Genomic DNA, 7,521 nt, shown 5'->3' with positions numbered 1-7,521 from the left:
ATATGGTTGTCAAGCCTCTGCTTAAAGACCTCCAAAGAAGGAGACTCCACCACACTCCTTGGCAGCAAATTCCACTGTGGAACAGCTCTTACTGTCAGGAAGTTCTTCCTAATGTTTAGGTGGAATCTTCTTTCTTGCAGTTTGGATCCATTGCTCCGTGTCCACTTCTCTGGAGCAGCAGAAAACAACCTTTCTCCCTCCTCTATGTGACATCCTTTTATATATTTGAACATGGCTATCATATCACCCCTTAACCTCCTGTTCTCCAGGCTAAACATGACCAGCTCCCTTAGCCATTCCTCATAAGGCATTGTTTGAGAACCAAGATACCACTGTATGCCTTGTTATAGACAGGCAATGCTGATATCCAAATATCCATCATATGGGTAACACCACTTTGATCTCCTAACTACTTAACTGTGAATGCTGTTCTAACATTTATTTAGCACAGCGTGCTAAGTGCTGTACAGAGCATGCCCACGGTGCTTAAAGAACACTTGCCAGGGGAGAACTGTTGTCGTTGGATACCTTCCTATATTTTAGTCGGCTCTGAGTGCTTATTACACTGTGCTTCGCATGTTTCACTGAAGTGTTCTGTATACATTAAATTCCTCATCTCTTTGTGTGTAGTAACATACTTTGATTCCTACTTGTATGTCTGCTCACTGGTGAAAAGGTGTTCACCAGTATCTGATAGTGCTAATTGCCTGTTGGAGAGCATGAGAAAAAATGTGGATTCAGTGGGCCTCTCCCCTCTATCCTGCTTCCAAAAGTGATTATTATTTGTTTTTATCTCAGTTTTCCTCTAAGGACCTCAAGAATAATGCATGGCATTCCCTCTCTGCCCATTTTATTTGCACAACAACCCTTGGAGGTAGGTGAGGCTGAAAACCGATGACTGGTCCAAGGTCCCCAAGTGAGCTAAATGGCTGAATAGGGATTTGAACCCAAGTCTCCCTTGTGCTAAGGGTTGGCTGTTTGAATCCCTGCGATGGGGTGAGCTCCCGTTGCTCGGTCCCTGCTCCTGCCAACCTAGCAGTTCAAAAGAACGTCAAAGTGCAAGTAGATAAATAGGTACCGCTCCAGCGGGAAGGTAAACGGCGTTTCCGTGCGCTGCTCTAGTTCTCCAGAAGTAGCTTAGTCATGCTGGCCACATGTCCCGGTAGCTGTACGCCGGCTCCCTCGGCCAATAAAGCGAGATGAGCGCTGCAACCCCAGAGTTGGCCACGACTGGACCTAATGGTCAGGGGTCCCTTTACCTTTACCTCCCTTGTGCTAGTCAGATACAAATAGTGGGTGCACTTTTTGGAAACAAATATATAGGCCTGATTCAGAGCAGCTCCAGGTAATGCAGGACACAGAAGAACATTGCTTCAAGTGCAGCAAGTGATTGCTGGATTTTACATTGTTTTGTTTAACTGCTTACATGAATTCATTTTTTTTTAAAAATGTGCTGAGATTTCTGTATTACATCCTTGGCTAATACACATTGCAGTAGCACTTTGGATCCCAGTGAAATGTGGTTGTTCGACTTACAAATCATGGAGCTGTAAGTCTTACTTTCCCTCCTGTGTTTTGCTTGCTTCATTAAATAAAACGTAATCTTCAAAAACTGCAAGAAGGAAGAGAAAACTTTGTTTTAGAAGGAATGGGAAACTGTTCTGCATGAAAGTGTGGGTTGCCCTCTTGTGGCTCGCTTGAGAACTACCTCTTCTGCTTGATCAGAATCAAAACCGAGGACCAAACCTTGGGGGGGAAAGCATGGTTCAACTGGCCACTTTTGTTTTGAAGAAAAAGCAGCTGTGGCATCCTGACCTGAAACACGGTCTCAACCCAGATCAAGGGCTCCATGTTGGAGGGCCTCTTCCAACAGAGGTGCACTCTAAGCTCTGTCCCACCTCCTGCCAACCTAGCAGTTCAAAAGCACACCAGTGCAAGTAGATAAATAGGTACTGCTGCAGCAGGAAGGTAAATGGTGTTTTTGTGCACTCTGGTTTCTGTCGCTGTGTCCCGTTGTGCCAGAAGTGGTTTAGTAATGCTGGCCACATGACCCAGAAAGCTGTCTGTGGACCAATGCCGGCTCCCTCAGCCTGAAACTGAGCTGAGTGCTGCACTCCATAGTCACCTTTGATGGGACTTAACCGTCCAGCGGTCCTTTACCTTTTTTACTCTAAGCTACAAGGGGGTGGTATCAAAAAAACTGTTGTTCAGACGTCGAGGGCTAATTCTGTTTCCCATGATACAAACCCATCTGTTTCCACCCAAAAAGCTTTGAGTCGATCATTTGCAACAGTTTGGCACCATTTCTGAGAGAATTGCAGAACCTCAGATTTTTGCTGAAATTGTGACCGCGCGGCTTAGGGATTTTTTCAAAAAAAGGTGTTCAGACGTCGAGGGCTAATTCTGTTTCCCATGATACAAACCCATCTGTTTCCACCAAAAAGCTTTCAGGGGATCGTTTGCAACATTTTGGCACCATTTTTGATTGAATTGCAGAACGTCAGATTTTTGCTGAAATTGTGACCGCGCGGCTTAGGGATTTTTTCAAAAAAAATAGTTCAGTCGTCGAGGGCTAATTCTGTTTCCCATGATAAAAACCCATCTGTTTCCACCGAAAAAGCTTTCAGGGGATCATTTGCAACATTTTGGCAGCTTTTTTGAGTGAATGGCAGAACGTCAGATTTTTGCTGAAATTGTGACCGCGCGGCTTAGGGATTTTTTCAAAAAAAGGTGTTCAGACATTGAGGGCTAATTCTGTTTCCCATGATAAAAACCCATCTGTTTCCACCGAAAAAGCTTTCAGGGGATCGTTTGCAACAGTGCGGCACCATTTCTGAGTGAATTGCAGAACGTCAGATTTTTGCTGAAATTGTGACCGCGCGGCTTAGGGATTTTTTCAAAAAAAGTTGATCAGACGTCGAGGGCTAATTCTGTTTCCCAGGATTAAAACCCATCTGTTTCCACCGAAAAAGGTTTCAGGGGATCGTTTGCAACATTTTGGCAGCATTTTTGAGTGAATTGCAGAACGTCAGATTTTTGCTGAAATTGGGACCGCGCGGTTTAGGGATTTTTTCAAAAAAAGTTGTTCAGATGTCGAGGGCTAATACTGTTTCCCAGGATTAAAAGCCATCTGTTTCCACCGAAAAGGCTTTCAGGGGATCGTTTGCAGCAGTTTGGCACCATTTTTGACTAAATTGCAGAACGTCAGATTTTTGCTGAAATTGTGACCGCGCGGCTTAGGGATGGTGCCAAACAGCAAAAATCTGACGTTCTGCAATTTAGTCAAAAATGGTGCCAAACTGTTGCAAACGATCCCCTGAAAGCTTTTTCGGTGGAATCAGATGGGTTTTTATCATGGGAAACAGAATTAGCCCTCGACGTCCGAACAACTTTTTTTGAAAAAATCCCTAAGCCGCGCGGTCACAATTTCAGCAAAAATCTGACGTTCTGCAATTCACTCAAAAATGGTGCCACACTGTTGCAAACCATCCCCTGAAAGCTTTTTCGGTGGAAACAGATGGGTTTTAATCCAGGGAAAAAGAATTAGCCCTCGACGTCTGAACAACTTTTTTGGAAAAAATCCCTAAGCCGCGCGGTCACAATTTCAGCAAAAATCTGACGTTCTGCAATTTAGTCAAAAATGGTGCCAAACTGTTGCAAACGATCCCCTGAAAGCTTTTTCGGTGGAAACAGATGGGTTTTTATCATGGGAAACAGAATTAGCCCTCGACGTCTGAACACCTTTTTTTGAGAAAATCCCTAAGCCGCGCGGTCACAATTTCAGCAAAAATCTGACGTTCTGCAATTTAGTCAAAAATGGTGCCAAACTGTTGCAAACGATCCCCTGAAAGCTTTTACGGTGGAAACAGATGGGTTTTAATGCTGGGAAACAGAATCAGCCCTCGACGTCTGGACAACTTTTTTTGAAAAAATCCCTACGCCGCGCGGTCACAATTTCAGCAAAAATCTGACGTTCTGCAATTTAGTCAAAAATGGTGCCAAACTGTTGCAAACGATCCCCTGAAAGCTTTTTCGGTGGAAACAGATGGGTTTTTATCATGGGAAACAGAATTAGCCCTCGACGTCTGAACACCTTTTTTTGAGAAAATCCCTAAGCCGCGCGGTCACAATTTCAGCAAAAATCTGACCTTCTGCAATTCACTCAAAAATGGTGCCACACTGTTGCAAACCATCCCCTGAAAGCTTTTTCGGTGGAAACAGATGGGTTTTAATACTGGGAAACAGAATTAGCCCTCGTCGTCTGAACACCTTTTTTTGAAAAAATCCCTAAGCCGCGCGGTCACAATTTCAGCAAAAATCTGACGTTCTGCAATTTAGTCAAAAATGGTTCCAAACTGTTGTAAACGATCCCCTGAAAGCTTTTTCGGTGGAAACAGATGGGTTTTAATCCTGGGAAACAGAATTAGCCCTTGACGTCTGGACAACTTTTTTTGAAAAAATCCCTAAGCCGCGCAGTCACAATTTCAGCAAAAATCTGACGTTCTGCAATTCACTCAAAAATGGTGCCAAAATGTTGCAAACGATCCCCTGAAACTTTTTCGGTGGAAACAGATGGGTTTTAATCCTGGGAAACCGAATTAGCCCTCGACGTCTGAACAACTTTTTTTGAAAAAATCCCTAAGCCGCGCGGTCACAATTTCAGCAAAAATCTGACGTTCTGCAATTCACTCAAAAATGGTGCCACACTGTTGCAAACCATCTCCTGAAACTTTTTCGGTGGAAACAGATGGGTTTTAATCCTGGGAAACAGAATCAGCCCTCGACGTCTGGACAACTTTTTTTGAAAAAATCCCTAAGCCGCGCAGTCACAATTTCAGCAAAAATCTGACGTTCTGCAATTTAGTCAAAAATGGTGCCAAACTCTTGCAAAGGATCCCCTGAAAGCTTTTTTGGTGGAAACAGATGCGTTTTAATCCTGGGAAACAGAATTAGCCCTTGACGTCTGGCCAACTTTTTTTGAAAAAATCCCTAAGGCGCGCGGTCACAATTTCAGCAAAAATCTGACGTTCTGCAATTCACTCAAAAATGGTGCCAAAATGTTGCAAACGATCCCCTGAAACTTTTTCGGTGGAAACAGATGGGTTTTAATCCTGGGAAACCGAATTAGCCCTCGACGTCTGAACAACTTTTTTTGAAAAAATCCCTAAGCCGCGCGGTCACAATTTCAGCAAAAATCTGACGTTCTGCAATTCAGTCAAAAATGGTGCCACACTGTTGCAAACCATTCCCTGAAACTTTTTCGGTGGAAACAGATGGGTTTTAATCCTGGGAAACCGAATCAGCCCTCGACGTCTGAACAACTTTTTTTGAAAAAATCCCTAAGCCGCGCGGTCACAATTTCACCAAAAATCTGACGTTCTGCAATTCACTCAAAAATGCTACCAAAGTGTTGCAAACGATCCCCTGAAAGCTTTTTCGGTGGAAACAGATGGGTTTTTATCATGGGAAACAGAATTAGCCATCGACGTCTGAACAACTTTTTTTGAAAAAATCCCTAAGCCGCGCGGTCACAATTTCAGCAAAAATCTGACGTTCTGCAATTTAGTCAAAAATGGTGCCAAACTGTTGCAAACGATCCCCTGAAAGCTTTTTCGGTGGAAACAGATGGGTTTTTATCATGGGAAACAGAATTAGCCCTCGACGTCTGAACACCTGTTTTTGAAAAAATCCCTAAGCCGCGCGGTTACAATTTCAGCAAAAATCTGACGTTCTGCAATTCACTCAAAAATGGTGCCACAGTGTTGCAAACGATCCCCTGAAAGCTTTTACGGTGGAAACAGATGGGTTTTAATGCAGGGAAACAGAATCAGCCCTTGACGTCTGGACAACATTTTTTGAAAAAATCCCTAAGCCGCGCGGTCACAATTTCAGCAAAAATCTGACGTTCTGCAATTCACTCATAAATGCTGCCAAAATGTTGCAAACAATCCCCTGAAAGCTTTTTCGGTGGAAACAGATGGGTTTTAATCCTGGGAAAAAGAATTAGCCCTCGACGTCTGAACAACTTTTTTTGAAAAAATCCCTAAGGCGCGCGGTCACAATTTCAGCAAAAATCTGACGTTCTGCAATTCACTCAAAAATGGTGCCACACTGTTGCAAACCATCCCCTGAAAGCTTTTTCGGTGGAAACAGATGGGTTTTTTTCATGGGAAACAGAATTAGCCCTCGAGGTCTGAACACCTTTTTTTGAAAAAATCCCTAAGCCGCGCGGTCACAATTTCAGCAAAAATCTGACGTTCTGCAATTTAGTCAAAAATGGTGCCAAACTGTTGCAAACGATCCCCTGAAAGCTTTTACGGTGGAAACAGATGGGTTTTAATCCTGGGAAACAGAATCAGCCCTCGACGTCTGAACACCTTTTTTTGAAAAAATCCCTAAGCCGCGCGGTCACAATTTCAGCAAAAATCTGACGTTCTGCAATTCACTCAAAAATGGTGCCAAACTGTTGCAAACGATCCCCTGAAAGCTTTTTCGGTGGAAACAGATGGGTTTTTATCATGGGAAACAGAATTAGCCCTCGACGTCTGAACAACTTTTTTTGAAAAAATCCCTAAGCCGCGCGGTCACAATTTCAGCAAAAATCTGACGTTCTGCAATTCACTCAAAAATGGTGCCACACTGTTGCAAACCATCCCCTGAAAGCTTTTTCGGTGGAAACAGATGGGTTTTAATCCTGGGAAACAGAATTAGCCCTCGACGTCTGGACAACTTTTTTTGAAAAAATCCCTAAGCCGCGCGGTCACAATTTCAGCAAAAATCTGACGTTCTGCAATTTAGTCAAAAATGGTGCCAAACTGTTGCAAACGATCCCCTGAAAGCTTTTACGGTGGAAACAGATGGGTTTTAATGCTGGGAAACAGAATCAGCCCTCGACGTCTGGACAACTTTTTTTGAAAAAATCCCAAAGCCGCGCGGTCACAATTTCAGCAAAAATCTGACGTTCTGCAATTCACTCAAAAATGCTGCCAAAATGTTGCAAACGATCCCCTGAAAGCTTTTACGGTGGAAACAGATGGGTTTTAATACAGGGAAACAGAATCAGCCCTCGACGTCTGGACAACTTTTTTTGAAAAAATCCCTAAGGCGCGCGGTCACAATTTCAGCAAAAATCTGACGTTCTGCAATTCACTCAAAAATGCTGCCAAAATGTTGCAAACGATCCCCTGAAAGCTTTTACGGTGGAAACAGATGGGTTTTAATACAGGGAAACAGAATCAGCCCTCGACGTCTGGACAACTTTTTTTGAAAAAATCCCTAAGCCGCGCGGTCACAATTTCAGCAAAAATCTGACGTTCTGCAATTCACTCAAAAATGGTGCCAAACTGTTGCAAACGATCCCCTGAAAGCTTTTTCGGTGGAAACAGATGGGTTTTTATCATGGGAAACAGAATTAGCCCTCGACGTCTGAACAACTTTTTTTGAAAAAATCCCTAAGCCGCGCGGTCACAATTTCAGCAAAAATCTGACGTTCTGCAATTCACTCAAAAATGGTGCCACACT

The 7,521-nt window shown here is 43.4% G+C and overlaps 1 long non-coding RNA gene across 1 annotated transcript in view; it reads left to right on the top strand.

Moving 5' to 3' along the window:
- LOC310675440 overlaps window positions 1–627 on the top strand; it is a 65,800-nt gene extending 65,173 nt beyond the window's left edge. The window contains exon 2 of the long non-coding RNA XR_014510156.1: window positions 327–627. This is a non-coding gene — a long non-coding RNA (uncharacterized lncRNA). The remainder of the gene's footprint in view (window positions 1–326) is intronic.
- The last annotated feature ends 6,894 nt before the right edge of the window (window positions 628–7,521 follow it).

The sequence above is a fragment of the Podarcis tiliguerta genome (genome assembly GCF_965153285.1).
Source record: "Podarcis tiliguerta genome assembly, chromosome: 4".
In the NCBI taxonomy this organism is placed as follows: Eukaryota; Metazoa; Chordata; class Lepidosauria; order Squamata; family Lacertidae; genus Podarcis; species Podarcis tiliguerta.
Note: the sequence above shows the minus strand (reverse complement) of the source record. Positions and strands in the feature narration are given on the sequence as shown.